Genomic DNA, 19,147 nt, shown 5'->3' with positions numbered 1-19,147 from the left:
TATGCACTTTGCTCTTTGTACTGATGCTTCAATGTAAAGTCATGAAACAAACAGCATTCCAGTCTCATCCCAGCCTCTCTCCATCTTTTCCAACAGCGACTCCATCCTCCGTCCTAAGCTGCACACTGAACGTGGTGACCATTCACACCTTCTAACACAGCACACACCTTATGTGCCTTCCTTATGGCCTGCTAGATAGAATCACCAAGAATGTGAATTTTTAGCATTTTGGCCTGGGGAGACAGAGTCTCAGAAAACCCAAACCAAAACCCCAAAAGCAAACCAACAGACAAAAACATGACACAGAGAGGCTAAATAGATCGGTACATAGGAGACCAAGAAAGAGAACCTAAAGAACTCCCTTTGTAGATCAGGCTGGCCTCAGACTAACAGAGATCTCCCCATCCCTGCCTCCCATATGCTGGATTGAAGGCATGTGCCACTATATCTGGCTGTAATGAAATTCTTATAGCTCATTTCTGAGATGAGGGTATCCATGCAATGTAAGAATGGAGTATAAGTGTTTTAGATTAGTTCTTATTAAATCACACGATTATGAAATACAGCTCTTTCCAATGTATTCAGCAAATATTTGACTTCCTAGTTGGGCCAGCAATATATCAATGAACAAATAATTTAATATTTGAGCAAAAAAAAAAAAAAAGGCTGTCTAATTTGCCAGAGGGAATTCCATCTTCTGCTTTATGGTCATATCCTTTTGCATTTCTGGGCTTCAGATTTTTATCTTCTAAAAGGGGGGAAAACACATTTCCTTTCACCAGTTCAGGGAGGTGGCAAAGACAAATGACAGTTCAGGGCAAAAGGCCCTGAGGACTACTGTCCAAATGTCAGGTGTCATACAAGCTCCTATTATGAGAACCCTGATTCCCACACTTGTGGCTGCGGGAGGGCACATGCATCTGTCTGAGCACAGTGTTCCTAACAAGCACAGTTTCAATGTCAGACACACAGCAAGGGAAAACCCACAAAACCCACATGAAACAAGGAAAGGTACAGTATTTATTACAGACCTTCCAACATCCTTTAAAATGCAGCATTAGATTTCTTTGTTCCTGGTGGACTGGCTGCTCTTCAAACCAGCTCTGATGTTTGGTTTAGGACCTCACTTGGTAAACACTGTGTTTACATGGCTGGGTGTTAGAGGAACACACCCTGCTGTCATGCCTGCCAAGTTCAGTTCCTGCTACTGAGTCTGGAAGTTACTTCTCAATCTTAAAATGGGTTGAGAATGAAACACTTGCATACAAACTCTCATTTGCAAACATTCTCAAATGTCAAATGCTAAACTCAGCAGATCTCTGTCACCATCCAGGGTTGGCTGTTGAGCTCCATGGTGTAACCCCAGGACAGGAACCACAGTGTGCTGCTGGCAGTCATGGACTGGGCAGAGACAAACATGCTTCCTGCTCTGTTAAGCAATGTGGAAACCCACCCTTCCATTGTTTTGGGTTTTGTTTTTTGTGGCAGGATGTCATGCAACCACCCAAACTGGCCTTGAAATTACTATGTAGCATAGGAGGGTGGCCTTGAAGCCATGATCCTTGGCCTCTTCCTCCCAGGTGCTGATGTTAGAGGAGTATGCCACCAGACCTGTTTTTTCTTCCTCCCTTCCTTCCCTTTCTCTCTCTCTCTCTCTCTCTCTCTCTCTCTCTCTCTCTCTCTCTCTCTCTCTCTCTTTCTGTGTGTGTGTGTGTGTGTGTGTGTATGTGTGTGTGTAAGGACACACACACACAGAGACACACACACAGCAAGAGACACACACACACACACACACACACACACACACACACACACACACAGAGAGAGAGAGAGAGAGAGAGAGAGAATGTAAATGAGCATAGGTCATGGTGTGTGGGCATCATGATTTATGAAAGTTGGTCCTTGCCTTCCACCTTCTTTTGAAACAGGGTCTCTTTGTCCTGTCTTCATACATAAGGTTTCATCTTTGCCTCCCATGCAGTGATGGGATGACAGGTTACGGACAACTGTATCTAGTTTTTTGTGAGCTCAAGGGTTCTGAACTCACACCCTCATGTTTGTGTAAGTGAGTACTTTGCCCACTGCACCAGCACCCAAGCTCTAAGGCTCTTTTCTTAAAGTACCATCAGGACTGGTGAGATGGCTCAGTGGTTAAGAGCACTAACTGCTCTTCCAGAGGTCCTGAGTTCAATTCCCACCAATCACATGGTGACTCACAACCATCTGTAATGGGATCTGATGCCCTCTTCTGGTGTGTCTGAAGACACTACAGTTTACTCATATAAATAAAACAAATAAATCTTTTTTTAAAGGGCTCGTTTAAAAGCACCATCAGTTAGGATAACAGAAGTTTATGAACACCTACTTAAATAAGGCCTCCTTGCTATGAACAAACTAAATTATCCAAATATTTTTCTTCCTGTTATCCCCCACCCACAGAGATAGGGCTAACCATGTAGCCCACACTGGCCTAGAATTGGAAATCCTTCTGCCTTAACCTCTGAAATCCTGGGACTACCAGCACGTGTCACTATGTCTTCTGAGTATGGTTCCCGGTTAGAACAATTTCCTCTCAAACACAGGTAGGTTTTGACTATTCATGATCAAGTCATTGATGTCTTTCCTTTCTTTTGAGACAGAGTATCTTTATGTAGCTTTCGCTGGCCTCCAAATCAGTATGTGAACCAGGTTGGCCTTGAACTCAGAGATACACCTGCCTTGGAATCATGAATAATGGCATTAGAGGTGTGTACTAACATACCCAATGCCACTAACTTTTAGTGGACTTATTTTCCTATATTCCTTACCATTCCAGAGTTTCCGTGGCCAAGTGGTAACTTTGGATCTTATGGCAAGAAGAAAGGAAGCAAGTTCCTGTCAGGACAGCTGAGCGGAAGGGTCAGAGTTGAGAACATTTTTAGCAGATTTGGTTAAGATGAGGTTCTGTACCTGATGGCTCTCTTTGACTATATGTTCAAACTGGTCAACCCTGGAGCAATTGGAAGCTGGTTGCTTATACCACAGAGACACATACCTGACTCTAAGAGCTGAAGTAGCCCTGCGGCTGGGTTTACACTTCTCCCAAATGTCAGTGAGTGCAGCTTCAAGAGGCACGGCAGACACACCAAGACTCCTGGCCCCACCTCAACAGAATGCACCACTAAAACTTTATTCCCATGCCATCACTGTATTGGATTTCAAGGTTCCCAGTACAATTTCAACTCTGGAAAATTGAATTTAGGCACAAGAGGCCACTGTTTGGTAGCGAAAATGAGGTAGGATTGAAGGCTGAAAACGACTAATTTAATGGTCGTGACTCGGAATTGCTTCTCAGTTTGACCTGATCCTTTCACAGCCCATCTGGCAAAGCTCGACCCATCTGTCTTCTAGTATAAGTTACATCTGTTTTGTTCAATTGACATATAATTACTGGGGACCTGTTATGACTGTTTGTCTATGCACCAGTAGTAGGGAGATAAAGATGAAACTGGGCCTCAAACGTGGCTGTAAGGGGAGAGTCCAGTAGTGGAGCACTTGCTTAGCACAAATCTGAGGTGAAGCCCTAGTAGCAACATTGACAATAACAATGATAACAAATAATAATAATGAGATGTTGATAACAATTGGGGAAGTGGATAACGGTAGTAAAACAGCTGTCACCAGAGAAAGGACAGCAAGGAATGGAGTAAGCTTGCCTAAGGTATGCAGACTGGCGCAGGAATGACATCTGTTGTATAGCAAAGCCTTCTAAGAATCTATGGTTAAGAAAAGGTCATTGATTACTTCATGACAGCTCTTAAGGGGAATTTAGAGTGTTCCTGTCATAAAGGCTTTCACAGGGCTGAAATGATGGCCCCTTATCCTGACCAAATTGCATTCGATAGATGGTATACATGCACTTAAATGTCCAGCGCTATCCCATAAACACACAGACTGCTAGGCACTTAAGGAAATGTTGCCTAGAGTCAGAAACAAAGAATGCCCTGGAGTAAACTATGGAATTGGTGAGAAGAACTGGGAGAAACTGCTTCCAGGGCAGCACTTGGGAATAAGCAGGAAAATGAAGGAGAGAAAAGGCATTCAGTGGAAGTGATGGGCTGGTTATAAGTTATACAGAGCCCCTGATAGGCAGACAGACAGGAGAGGGGTCATAGCTAGATAATAAAGATGGAGAATGTCCAAGCCCAGGGTTCAAACTCTACCAGACCACCTTGCAGCGTTTCAACAACTAACATGGCTAACAAGAAGGATCAAGCTATGCCCGTTGTCTTTGCACACCAGATTTTTTGTTTTTTCTAGATCATTCAAATAGAAATCTCAACTTTCACTGAGTTTGTCTAGAAATAAGGGTGAGTTTTTTTTTTTTTTTTTTTTTTTTTTTTTTTTTTTTTTTATGGTTTTGGGTGGAAAGCAGTCAGCAAAGCATTTGTATTCTTTTGATTGACATTAAAACATTTAATGACTATCCTGATTCTTTATATCTATCTTTTACTCTTTATAGTTATATCTATCTCTGGGATTTAAACTTAGTTCTAGGCACTGGGGAGATGACTCAGTAAAGTGCAAGCTGGAGAGCCTGAGTTAGATCCTTGGCACTCACCAGAAAGAGGAAGGGGGAGGGGAGGAGGAAGAAGAGGAAGAGGTAGATGAGGAAAAAGCAGAAGAGGAAGAGGAAGAGGAAGAGGAAGAAACTTTATGCAGAAACTGGGCATGGCTTCCCACTGTCATCTTAGCACTTGGGAGGCTGACTGAGCAGGAAGATCAAAAGTTGAAATGCTAGCCTGGGCTACAACAGTGAGACCCTACCTCAAAATATTTAAAAAGTGTGGTTCATTTATTTATTTATTTATTTATTTAGAAGATTGCTTGTTTTTGTTGTTGTTTTCCCAAACATGGCTTCTATGTAAAGCGCTGGCTGTCCCGGAACTTACTCTGTAGCTCAGGCTAGCCTCAAGCTCAGAGATTGCCTGCCTCTGCCTCCTGAGTGCTAAAATCAAAAGTGTGCCAAAAGTGTGCTCAGTTTTCTTTCTGTTTTTCAATAAAACCTGTTGTTGCATAGACTCAGTCAGCCTTGGGAAGATGGATTTCTCATCTTAATGCAAGTTGCCCAATGACCTTCCAAAACAGCCAACTTGTAAGAGAGCTTAGAGGCCTCCAGAGTCACACGCTTCGGCGCTCTTCGATGCAAATAGCATGGAGATTCTGAGGACATTGTGCAACACACTGTTACCCTGAGTACGGGGAAAGTGAGATTTAGGATTGGAGGCTGAGGCATCTCAAGTCTGCTGGTGAAAGTGCAAGCCACATGAAGTCTGGGTCAAGAAATGGGGTAAGAGGAAAGACAAAAATAAACATGACTGCTCGGTTCTTGCGAGAACTCATTTATTTAATTGGGTTGCTAACACCTGGCTCACCTACATTTCCACATTTATTTAAAGTGCAGAGATGTGAGTAGGTATTGGGAAAGTAAAGGGCGTGCAGTGGTATCCAGGACACCTAACCGGCTGTGCCTCTGTGTTCTCTCTGTTGCCAGACTCTCTTCTACTGAGCCCATGGGCAGGAGGGATTGATCAGCAGGTCACCTGGATCAGAGTCTCTTGACTGATGAGGACAGGGCCCCAGTAAGGAAAAGGGACAGATAAGAACGAAGAACAATAGCACGTGCGCATGCAAATGCCTTAACAAGGCCAGTGCCTTGCATGACCATTGAAAATAAGTAAGAAAGAGACATGGAAAACAGTAACAACAAATGGAACACATGTAGGTTTTAGCCACGGCATTCCCGTGGAAGTGGTAGAGCTGTGAGTGTCTTTAAGTTCTATACTATGTCCACTGTGTATGCTCTGAGTGGGGGCATGCACGCATGTCAGAGGACATTCGACAGGAGGCTCTTCTTTCATCATGTGGGGCCAGGGACAGAACTGAGGTCTTCAGCTTGGCAGCAGCTGTCCTTACCTCCCGGTCATCTCCCCAGTTCAAGTGTCTTCTGTGACAAAAAGGTTTCACCATGCTGCTGTAACTGGCTATAATTACTTGTGATCTTTCTGCCTCTACTTCTCAAGTGCTAGGACGGTATCTCTGAGCCACCAAACCCAACACTTCGCCTTAAACTCAGATTGGCCTGAAAACAAGTTTGTGTTGGGAATCTGATTCCCAAGTCTTGGATATGCTATGTTCTACCCCTGAACTATCTCCCAAGCCTTTATGAAATACACTTTAAAAACTGTTCATTAGTCTGTACGCATGTGCACACACAGTCTATGAACTGTGTGCCAGGGTACCACTGTGAGCTTAGAGTGTGTGTGTGTGTGCGTGTGTGTGTGTGTGTGTGTGTGTGTGTGCTCCACGGTCTAAACCCAGGTCACCACAGCAAGCCCTTTATCTGCTGGTCTTTCTCCCTTACCCCATCCAGATAGGCCTTGGTTTATTTTATTTTATTTTTATTTTTTAGCTGTTTATTTGAAGGGCGATATTTGTATGTTAATTTACAAAAAAAAAAAAATCCCAATTCTACATCGCAGAACTAAGAAAATGTCTCAAATTCTTTTTTTAAATATTATTCACTATCAGAGGTCACAGAAATGTCCAGTTTCTGCAAGATACCTGGAACTTTAAGAAAATAGTGTGTCTTGTACTGTGAACGGAACTCACCGAAGACAGACTTTAGAAAGCATACCATCTATGACACGGAGAAGGCAGTGCTCTGAAGAGGCCCCAGTCCTTACCAGAGCGCCGTAACTGTTCCACGGCAGACAACACTGAGAGATAAATAGTGTCTTTCTGAAGCCAGTCTCCCCACTCTGATCACTCCATTAATGAGCTATTTAATGTTTGTCAAATCAGTTCATCTATTCACGCCTCCACTTCCTCCTTCGTTAAAGCGGTGATAAATGCGTCCTCACTAAGCATGCTCAACCAGCACCTGCTGTTCGAAAAGCAGGACAGAACTGTGTGCTAATGGACTTTCCATGACTGTAATAAAATTCAAGGAAGAAAAAAGGGACCAGGCACGAGCTACATGGATAAAATGTTTGCTGAATAAAAAAACCCACAAGCATAAAGATCCAAGTTCAAACCCCGGCATTCACATGAAAAAAAGCTGAGTATGCCATCCCGCACCTGCTAGCATTGGGGCGGCAGAGATTCCTGGGACTCACTTAGCCCATCTGGCCACTGAGAGACTGGGCCTTGTAGCAGGAACTCTAGTAGGATCATTCTATCCAGGGTAGATGTCACAATGAAGTAGTTGTCTTCTAGAAGTACTTTGACTTTCAAGAAAACAGTGGTTGTTTTCTGTTATCTATAGAGTTGTTTTTCTGAAGGAGATCTATAGCCTTTGTGTGACTTTGGTCACAAGCTGGTCCTGGCACACTTGGAATGCCTGCCATTATTGAGAACTGCACAGCAAGGACTGAAGTTGCAGGGTGTGGTGTTTTCCTTCAAGAGACATACAGATTTTAGAACAGGGGCTTTGATATGAGGAATTTGATTTATCTTCCCCTGCTCCCCACCATGACAAAAAAACTTTTTTGTACCAATCAATAAGTAGGTTTTTGTGCAACTGTTGGACCGACATTCCTTCAAAGGCTGGATGTCCCTGCTGCCAGCAAGGTCTTACTTCATCCTGTAGTGTGACTGACCCTCTTTCTTCCATTGGACCCATGAGACTCAGAATACTGACACTGTCTCAAAAAATAAGAAAGGTGGGTAGTAGAGAAATGACATTCAAGATTGACTTTTGGACTCTACACACACACACACACACACACACACACACACACACACACACACACAAATATAAATGTAGATAGATGAATAGATAAACAAGTAGACACATAGATATATGAACACATAGATAAAGAAGGTTTATTTTGGCTCATAATTTTGGAGGTTTCAGACCACACTCTAACAAGGCTACACAGCACGGAAAATCATGTGACAGACCACAAAACCACTCACTTTTGGGCCAGGAAGCACAGCAAAAGCTGAAGGTTCTGGGGTCTTGATACCCATCATCAACGCACTTACAATTATTTCAGAGCCTCCCACTGGCTGCCACCACTTCTCAACCTCGGCATCCTGGGGACTAAGCTTTACTGCCTGGCTAATCACGAGGGGGTCAACAATGTGAATGCTAGAGATTTCTGCTCTCCCCCCCGATTTTCTGAAGGGAAAATCTGCCGTACCTGCACCTGATCGGTACCAGAGAACAATTCATGGACTAGCTTGTTCTTCTTTTTTGTTGTTTCCCCAGGAGATCATCGATTTACAAAGAGAGGTTACTAGGCTCAGTGGGTACCTGTCATAATTTTACACACACAAAAAGAAGAAAGTCCAATGCTGTCATCATTTGCCAAGCCTGGGGTTCATCATTGATTATGAAAAAGGCTTGAGATAAATTTTGGCTGATCACTGTACTTTAGATGTGGTCAAGAAAGCCTTGGGGAGGGTGTCCAGTCCTGTTTCCGTTGGTTTCTCCATGTGGACCTGAGCGGGCACATGGACAGCTCTCAGTTTGTCTGTGTGCGTTTCAGCATTCTGCACCAGCACCAGCTGGCACAGGTGGCTGCTTTTCCAATCGAGGTGTGGTGAGGTACTCTCACCTGGGAAGCTGAACAGGTTCAGGGGCTCCCATTTCAGTGATGACTCAGAGTAAGGACAGTTTCTCAGTGCTTTGGACTGTTCCTCTGTTCAATATAAAGGCGGATGTACTTCTGAAAAGTCTTTTCAGAAGGGGTACCTTGTTCCCCAGTCCTGTTTGTGGAAGGCATCATGTACAGAACCTCCCTGGGTTTAAAAGTGTCAGCACATACAAAGCTTGGAAATATGGGAAAGAGAAAGGCCAAATTGAGGATGCCACCGGACACTCCTGAGGTGAGTAATTCTCCATTGAGAAGTAGGGTATGGGCTGGTGATAGGGTTCATTAGATCAAGGCACTTGCCATGCAAGACTTATGACCTGAGTTCAATCCTTGAAACCACAGTGGAAGGAGAGGACAAACTTACAGTTTCCTGATTTCCACACATACACTGTTGGCAATACCCACTACACACACACACACACACACACACACACACACACACACACACACACACACACACACACACACACATACACACACACACACACTCACACAATAAAAAAGAGGCAGATATAAAATCACTAGCTATGTGACACTGTGGACACTATGTAACCTCTGTGCCTTGGTTTCCCCTTGTGTGATTTAGGAATAATAAGAGCTCTTAGCAATGGGGGCAGCATGAGAACTAAAAAAACAAAATCAAAAACCAGAAAAACGGATTGCAGACAAGTGCGGACAGAATTTCAGCTCCTCCTTACTTAGTGGCTGCTGTGGCCTGCTCTACTCCAGGCAGTGGGGACAACGGCCCTGAGTTGTAAGTTATTAAGAATAGTTTGGTTTACCAAGAACAGTGACAGACACAAAGCAGAGATTAGCAAGAGATGCTTTTAAAGGCCTGCTCTGCTGCTGGCCTAACTCAGGGACACTGTTGTCACTTACTAGTCATTAACGTAACTATCTGGTCTGTGTCTTTGCTTTCATTCATCCAAAGGCTCCTTCCTGAGCTACCTCAGAGATCGAATTCAATGAAATGCTCTGAGCTCCCAACACCCAGAGCACCGAAGGGCTCTTCCTTCATTTCTTTCCCCCTCACTAGGATGGCGATGAACCTCATGCGTTCTTATTTGTTTTTAAGTCAGTGTCTTACTTAAATGTCTCCTGAGTTGACTTGGAATACTCAGACTCAGTCCTACACAAACCCATGTTGACCCTTTTACCTAGTACCTCGGCCTCCCAAGTGCTTGGATTATAGATCTATTGGATATAGATCTACCACACTCATTCTAATACATACACTATAGATCTACCACATCCATTCTAAAGATTTTGTGCGATTTTAAAGGATTTATTTTATGTGTAGGACTACACTGTCACCATCTTTAGACACACCAGCAAAGGGCATCAAATCCCAGTACAAATGATTGTGAATCACCATGTGGTTGCTGGAAATTGAACTCAGGACGTCTGAAAGAGGAGTTCTTAACTGCTGAGCCATCTCTCCGGTATGATCTCATGCATTCTTAACATGAAATCTCAAAACAACCCCACCGAGTAAAAGTGAGGCACAGAACTGAAAAAGGATACTTCTAGATTCCCGTGTCTGTTCTTGATGCACATTTTTAAAGATTTATTTATTTATTATATGGAAGTGCACTGTAGCTGTCTTCAGACACATCAGAAGAGGGCATCAGATCTCATTACAGATGGTTGTGAGCCACCATGTGGTTGATGGGATTTGAACTCAGGACCTCTCAAAGAGCTGTCAGTGCTCTTAAATACTGAGCCATCCAGTCCTCAATTCACATTTCTTAAAGCCAGTTTTAACATGTTATTCATCCTGCAGGTTGAATAGGCCCAAAGCCCAGGAACTTTTCCATTTATGTGTTCGAAAGATCCACTGCAAACCTTGTTTACAGGGATTGATTTTTCACTCCTTCCACATTCTGAGTCCGTGGATGGAGAGAGGCAGGGATACATGAGTCTGCTCATTAATAATGGACATTTGGGGAGTTAGGGAGATGGTTCAGCAGCTGGAAGAACTTTCTGTGCAAAGTACAGAGAACATGTGGATGAAGCAGACGTGTTGATGGGTGTCTGTAATTGCAATGCTTCTGTAGTGAGAAGGAAGACAGATAGTAGAATTCCCCAGAAACTCCAGGACCAACACACCAGGCAAAAATACTACAGTCACGAACAACATGAGAACTCATCCTCAAGATGGAGGACAAGGATTGACATTCACGTGTGTCTTCAGACATGAACACATACATACACACAGCATATAAACAAAAATAAACATTTTTCTTTTTAGTGTGGGGGTGGGGCAGGATCTCACTATGTAGCCCTGTGTGGACCAGTTTGGCCTTGAAACTCATAGAACTCTGCCTGCCTCTGCCTCCCTAGTGTAGGAATCGAAGGCATGCATTGTCACACCCTGCTCCCTGGTTAAGTAATAATGAATATTGGGTATAAACATGACAGAGGTATTCACAGGCCCCATGATGAGCAATGGAGCCCTAACCTCACCTTTGCTGTCCTTAGAGAGCTCTCTGTTGGAGAGATTAGGTAACATTTTAAACCACAGAGCTAGCACAGGCCCAAAGTAGCCCTCAAGTGAAACCCCACCTTAGAAAAGAGGTTATGGTCAAAGCATATTAAGATTTGCAAAGTGTTTTCTCACACTGCAAACTTCCTCTGGTGATGAGGGCCAGCAGACAGAAACATCCCATCATATGTGGTGTTTGATGAGATAGCTAAACAGGACGTGGGGGTTTGTCAAAAAGACGACTGGGGTAGATTTTCTTTCTTTCCCTTTTTCTCTTCCAGAGGAAAACTATCTCATTTTTTCTTGCTGTTTAATTGGAATTGAAAGTGTCAGAAGAGATATTAAGCAATTTGCTGAGCATCTCTAGGGATAACAGCCATCCACTCATGCAGAACACAGCAGGTTTCAAGTGGACCCTGCTGGATGAACATGCTCTTTCATGTTCTCAGGTCCAGCCACAGCTGAGTTTGGTTTGCACAGCAGTACTTCAAAACTGAAGCCCAAAGAACTGGGTTTCCAGTGCTAGAGAGATGACTCAGTGGTTAAGAGCATTAATTGCTCTTCTAGAGGACTTGGGTTCAATTCCCACCAACTATCTGGCAGCTTAAAACTGTCCGTAACTCCAGGATCCAACACCCTCACACAAATACATGCAGGCAAAACATCAATGTACATAAAATTACATTGAAAAGAATTAACAAAACATGAAAAAAAACTTGCTTTTTGCTGGCAGTGCTGGCACACGTTTGTAATCCTACCACTTGGGAGGCCGAGGCAAAATTATACATTGGAGGCCAGCCTGGGCTGCATAATATTCTTTGGCAATTGTATACATGTACGCAATATAACTAGTTCATACCCATCCTCAACTACCCCCTTTCACTTCTCTGAACATTCCTCATCACCTCTCTTCCATATTTAGGTCACCCCTCCTTTTTTCCTAAAACTCACTAAGTCCAGTTAGTGCTGCCTACTGGATTGCTGTCTGGCCACTGGCCTTACTTTACCTAAGTGACCATGGCTACAGTGAGTTTCTGAATCCAATTTACATATCATGTCCAGAAGATAGCACATCATAGCGCCCTTCCCCATCCTTCAGCTCCTGCATTCTTTCTGCCATGTATCCCAAGCCTTCCTGTAGTTGATACCAATGTTCTATTTGGAGTTGAGCATAAATAGTTATTCTTAGCACTTTGATCAATTATAGGACTCAACAATTAACAGCTGCCTACTATACAAAGAAGCATCTTCAAACAAGATGAAAGCAGAATTAATTTCTCTCATTCACCCTTTGATGACAACTATAATTATAGTTGACCAGAGCACAGGTAAGTGTTATCAATAATTCCTAGAATGTGTAAATTATGGTAAATCTAAACGCATAAATATTGTTCTATATTTTTTTCCTTCTAGAAAACTCTGCATTATTGTTCATATATTTCCTGAGGCATCTCATGAAGCCCAGGCTAGCCTTGAATTCAGTGTGGATCAGAGGCTGGTCTTGAACTCTTGAACCTCCTGCTTCCATGTCCCAATTACTATGGTTACAGGCACATACCACCACACCTGGTCACTTTTTTTAAATCTCTTGACTTCTTAGGAAGTAAGAGATGTTGGTCATCAGCTCTTCATATTTACTTCCTGAATAGTCACCAGCTGTTCATTGAACACCCGAGTGGTATTACATCGTGTGCATGTGAGTTTGCTTTGTGGTAAACAAAAATGAAAAATCTTTATCTCTTTTCCAGAATCTCCTGGATCTTCAAAGTCAGGTATGAGGTATTTCCTTCAACGCAGTTAAAGGTCACCAGCGGCATATTCACAATGCTTATGGGCAGTGGTATTTACAGAGTTACTGGAGCTACCCAGCATCTCAAATGGCCCATTACTAAGGCTCAGGCTGGTGACTAGAAACCGATGTTCGTATCAGCATGCAGAGCTCCAGCGACTGCATTAAATCTTACAGTCACATTTGTTATAATGAAGAATGCCAACAGTGTGACTCTGTATTTGCAAATCAGAGCTCTCTTCTGGCTCATTCTGTTCTCTCTGGAAGGAAAACAATAACAAGCCAAGGGGAGCTCTCTGGCAAAGATGAAGAAGTTGGGGGCGGAGGTGTGTAAGTTAACACATCACACATCCGAGGCTGAGGAATGTGCCCTATGCACTGTAGAGGAAAGCTCATTGGCTCTTAGATCTGGCAGTGAACCCCAATTCTAGCTGTCTACCCCACTGACTCACTTTTGCCAATGAATAAATCCACCTACACAGCCACAGCTGAGGCTATATACTCATACAACGTATTTCTTCCTGTAGCCATGGCTCAGGTGATTTTCCTTATGTTGAACGTCTGTAAACAACCAACACTTTCAGTTATTACTTAAGACAGATGCTCCATCCTGTGAACATACACATGACTGTATAACTTGTCTTCTGACTGCCACATACTAATTATATAGAAAATACCCAGTCTAAATTTCTATCAATTAAAAAAATAATTATCTAAACAATAGTCTCACACACATTCACATCTAATAGCTAATATTACGTTTTATAAAAACTGTATGGTTTAGCCGGGAATGGTGACTCATGCCTGTGATCCTAGCATTTGGGAGACGGAGGCAGGCAGATGGCTGTGAGTTTGAGAAGAGTCTGGGACATATAGTAAGATCCCATTTCTAAATAAGAGCATTCTAACTTCTCCCAGAAGGCATGGGAAAAGTCCCATCGGGAGAGGAGGACCTGCAACTGACGGGCTACAAAGGGACAGATTCAAAAGAGTTTTGCCCCACCATATTCTTCCAGCAAGCAGAGTTCAGCATATAGAGCTGCCAGAAAAATATCATCAGTTCGAAACTGCTAGCCTTAAACTTTTGTTTCCATTTTTCTTGGCATTAACAGCAGCACAAACAAGGTAGAGAACGAATACCCTTCTGTGGAGCGTGGTCAGGGAGGCAGTGATGTCACCCACGGTGACTATGTTTCTCCACACAGGAATGGGCAACTGATGTAGCTGCAGGACACCACTTATTCTGTGAATGCTGCATTTTGGTATAGGTGTTGCCTCAGCCGCCACCAATTAGGGAGACTTGAACCTCAAAAGAGAGGGTGATAGTAAAGTTTCGGTGGTGGCCACATTTGAGGGCTTTCATAGAACTAACCAAAGATTCTGCTATGAGTTCTTCAGCTTCCAGCTGAGATTGAATAACGGGGATAAAATGTTTTCTCTTATCTGAAAAAGTTCACCTCCCCCAAATCTCAACAGTTTTCAAAACACTGAGAATTTGGCAGCAAAAACAGTGAGCCTTGAGCAAGCCAAGTCTCATTTTGTCCCTACTTACTGCTGAGGCTTCCAGACTGAACGGGATGGAACACAGCAGACACCTTGAGCTGAGAAACTTGAGTTGGAAGATGGAAGAACTGAATGGCAAAGACTGCAGAACAGAGCCCCAAGGGAAGAGAGATGGGCCTTGTGGGTAGCAAGCAGACGTGCAACCACCCTGCATGAAGGATTACCTGAATGTGGGAACTCCTTGAAAGGCTGGAAGGGAAGTGTTTGGTCTTCATACAGAATGGGAAATGGTGCTTGCTGCCTCAAGACAGACTAGGAAACCTTTTAATTCCTGGGCACCCAGAAGCAGACCCAAGAGTCTTGCCCCAGTGATGGGAAATAGCTAGGTGATAGTAGAGTGAGCTGTGGGCTCGCCTACCAAATCATAAAAGCAAGTCTGGAAAAAAGCAAACTGCATCCTAATGACTAGACTGCATCCAGAAACAAATACAAAGAATATTTATGCACAGATAAGAGCAAGTAGCATTCAAAAAGGTAAGATTAGTAATATCTAGGTGGTTGGAGAGATGTCTCAGCAGTTAAGAACATTAGTTGCTCTTCCAGAGGATCTGGGTTCCATTCCCAGCACTCAAATCAGGCACATCAAATTTGAAAGTTTTAAGAAGACACAAAAGTATCTTATGGTCTGAAGTAGCCACATATAACCTGTACAAGATTAAAAAAATCTTTCTTATGATAAATACTCGAACACATCAGATGTGATTTAATGAAGGTTGGGGTGCAAATGAAATGTGGAACAAAGGATGCAGAAACTGATAACACACACACACACACACATACACACACATACACACACATACACACATACACACACATACACACACACATACACACACACATACACACACACACACACACATACACACACACACACACACACACACGGTCAAAACATACAACAACAAAACACATAACCAAAACGGAATACTTCAACCTTAAGTGAAAGGAACAACATGTGGGGTAACATGACTGAATGTGGAGTTTGTGAGAAGAAAAAAATCTGGCAACAGCAAAAGGTTTCTGAATGTGCTACAACCAAAGCCTGATCCACAGTCAGCTGAGGGCGGAGCCAGATGTTCCAGGCGGTGCTTGCCCCTGTGGTATCTCTCCACATCAGTGCAGGCTCCGTTCCTTTGCCCTGTGCACAGCTTACATAACAGCATGCTAGCTATCAATGCCTGAAACCAGACAACCCACAGTTAACAACACCCAGTGTTAGGACCTGGAGTGTCTTTGAACGTATGCGCAAGCTTTTCTCCACTTACAGAAGTATAATGATCTTACTATGGGGAACAAAAAGTGCTAAGATCTCCTTTTCATGATTTTTCAGCATGAAAGTATCAAATTAGTGTATCTTTGGATTGCATTGTATCAGAACACTTGATTTTAGACATTGCTGTTTGGGTTAATGGCTTAAGTTTCATAAAAGTGGTTTAGTAGAGTTTCACCTGGGATTAGGACTCGATTTCCAACAATTCCTCAAATGGCCTTAAAACATGCTTCTGCTGTCTGCACTTCACAGTTGCATGAAAAAGTGTTCTTAGCACTAGCAATTATAAAATCAAAATGTTAATTAACTATGGAAAAATTTGAAGATCTCCTACATCCTTATTATCAAACACTCAGCCAAGATTGAATTCTATTAGCTAAAATAAACACTCATTTTATTAGTATGAAATTTTACTTTTATCTTTCAAAAGTGGTAAAATATGCATATATTAAAGAACTGTTTTAAAATAAATCTCTATATGATTTGTTATCAATAACTTCTATACCTATTTTATATGCCTAGATGTCTTTTTATTGGCTATTCTCTGTATTACATTTCAAATGTGATCCCCTTTCCCTCCTCTACCATGCCCCCTTCTCCCCTTGCTTCCATGAAGATGCTCCCACTCCCAATCACCCACTCCCACCTCAGTGCCTTGGCATTCCACTACACTGGAAAAACGAACCTTCACTGCACCAAAGGCCTCTCCTCCCATTGATACCAGACTATGCCATCCTCTGCTACATATGCAACTGGAACCATGTGGCTCTCCATGTGTGCTCACTGGTTGGTGTTTTAGTTCCTGAGAACTCTGGTGTGTGTGTGTGGGGGGGGTTGATTGGCTGATATTGTTGTTCTTCCCATGGGATCAAAAATCTTTTCAGCTCCTTTAGTCCTTTCTTTAGCTCCTCCATTGGGGTCTCCAATGGCTCAGTCTGATGGTTAGCTGCAAGCATTCTCAGCTGTATCAGTATGACTCTGGCAGAGCCTCTGAGGAGGCATCCACACCAGGCTCCTGTCAGTAAGCACTTCTTGGCATCAGTAATAGTGACTGGGTTTGGTGGCTGCATATGGGATGAAACCCCAGGAAAGGCAGTCTCTGGATGATCTTTTCTTCAGTCCCTGCTCCTCTATTTGATCCAGTATTTTCTCCTGTGAGTATTTTGTTCTCTCTTCTAAGGACTGAGGCAGCCACATTCTGCCTTTCTTCTTTTTTGAGCTTCATAAGGTCTGTGAATTATTTCTTGGGTATTCCGAGCTTTTTGGGCTAGTATCTACTTATAGGTGAGTGCATAACATGCGTGCTCTTTTGTGACTGGGTTACCTCACTCAGGATGATATTTTCTAGTTCCATCCATTTGCCTAAGAATTTCATGAAGTCATTGTTTTTAATACCTGAGCAGTACTCCATTGTGTAAATGTACCACATTTTTTGTATCCATTCCTCTGTTGAAGCACACCTGGGTTTTTTCCAGTTTCTGGCTGCTATAAATAAGGCTGCTATAAAAATGGTAGAACATGTGTCCTTGTTAAATGTTCTAGCATCTTTTGTGTGTATGCCCAGGAGTGATGTAGCTGGGTCCTCAGGTAGTACTGTTTAATTTTCTGAGAAACTACCAGACTGATATCCAGAGTGGTCGTACCAACTTCAATCCCTACCTAGATGTCTTATGTCACATAGGAAAAGAGGTCACGAGGAGATTATTGATTACCTAGCTCAGCCAAATTGGTGAGTTCCAGGTCAGTGAGAAACTATCTCAGAACACAAGATGGATAGACACTCAAGGTTGTCCTCTGATGTCTACATGCACATGCACACACAAGGCACTGGCACACATATGACCCCACATACATGTAAACACACACAAATACTGAACCTCCCACATACACACACATTTATTAATCTAATATAAAGAATAAACCTAAAAACCCAAGACATTTGAAACACGAAAACTGTATCAAGGTATTGATGGACAATCAAACAGCCTAAAGTAGAAACTGGGGAAAACATTGAGAAAAAAAAAATTACACACTGAGCCACAAAGACAAGGCGTGGTAGCAGATTGCTCATCGGCAACAACATAAGGAAAATCATAACAAATCATTTTCTTTGTAGAAATATAAAAACTCCCAATGTACACTTTTATATCCTATGAACTAACATTTAAAAACTGAAGACAAGGACCAGCCAGTGCTTACAGAAAGAAGCTTGAAAGAATAAATCACCCACAGATTTTTGTGTTCTGGGGAATGTTACCCAGTGTCTTTCAGGTGGACGAAAAGTTAAGTCAGGCAGAGAAGAATGAAGATAAACATTGGGGGTCCCACTGATAAATATGCCTTTATAGTGTTTAAATATCCCTGAAGGTGATTAAACTTTACTCAGAAGTAGTAATGTCTTCAGAATCTGCAGCAGAGCCAAAAGTGAGGCATGGTTGGAACCACCTACACCGAGAAACAGGATATTACAGGATGTATGAAATGCTGGGGCTTCACTTTGAGACAGATGTAGTGCGCTGAAGATGTATTCTGTGAACTCAAAACAACCATGAAGATAGCAAACTAAAAGACTTAATCCAACCCAGGCAGTAAAACAAAATAAAACACTCAGTGAAAGGCTGGGAAGACGCTAAATCCCTTGCAAGCACTAATCCTCAGAGCTCATGGGGAGCCAGGCACAGTGTGTGTGTAATTCCAGGGCTCACAGGGGTTAGAAGACAGAGTGCAAGGAGACTAAAGGGCCAGCTCGTCTGGCAGACACAGTATGTGATGGTGGGTGAGGATCAGCTCCCAAGGTTGTCCTTGGACTTCGACACATGTGGTAAGGCAGGCATGTATATATAGTAACTCACGTGTGTATAGATACATACATCACACACACCCACATTGAATAGAAATAAAAATAAAAAGAAAGGTGCCAAACTCGGACCCAGGGCTGTCAGTAATCATAGCATATATAACTAGAATAAATACTCCAGTTAAGAGACAGAATGTTAGGATGTTAGGGCCCTGAGGATCTTGAGTTTTATCCCTGTCACTTATGAGAGGGGGGGGGGAAGGACGTGCGCAGCAGCCCAGTACCTTGCCACACACAATACAAATAAATAAAGGTTAAACAAAAGAGCCTGGACTGCACAGTGACACTCTTCCTCAAACCCCAATCAGCCCCCTCCCCAAGGCGCACACCCACGCCATACAAAAGCAAATCAAATCCAACCAAACTTTAAGCAGGCATTTCTACTTAGCTGCAACACTTCAACCTGGATTCTTTTTGTTTTTTGAAATGTGTATCTACTGATGTTTGTAAAAGTAACTTGTCCTTGATGGACAGAAATAAAAGAAAGGAAAACAAGCTCCTCTGGCCCCTGTCTAAAGAGAACCGACCTGCTGCTGAAAGT

The 19,147-nt window shown here is 42.8% G+C and overlaps 1 protein-coding gene across 3 annotated transcripts in view; it reads right to left on the bottom strand.

Annotated features, from left to right (window-relative positions):
- Nucleotides 1-19,147, bottom strand: part of FRMD4B (FERM domain containing 4B) — a 221,295-nt gene that overhangs the window by 76,529 nt on the left and 125,619 nt on the right. The window lies entirely within an intron of this gene.

This window comes from Micromys minutus (assembly GCF_963924665.1).
Source record: "Micromys minutus genome assembly, chromosome: 3".
Taxonomy (NCBI): domain Eukaryota; kingdom Metazoa; phylum Chordata; class Mammalia; order Rodentia; family Muridae; genus Micromys; species Micromys minutus.
Note: the sequence above shows the minus strand (reverse complement) of the source record. Positions and strands in the feature narration are given on the sequence as shown.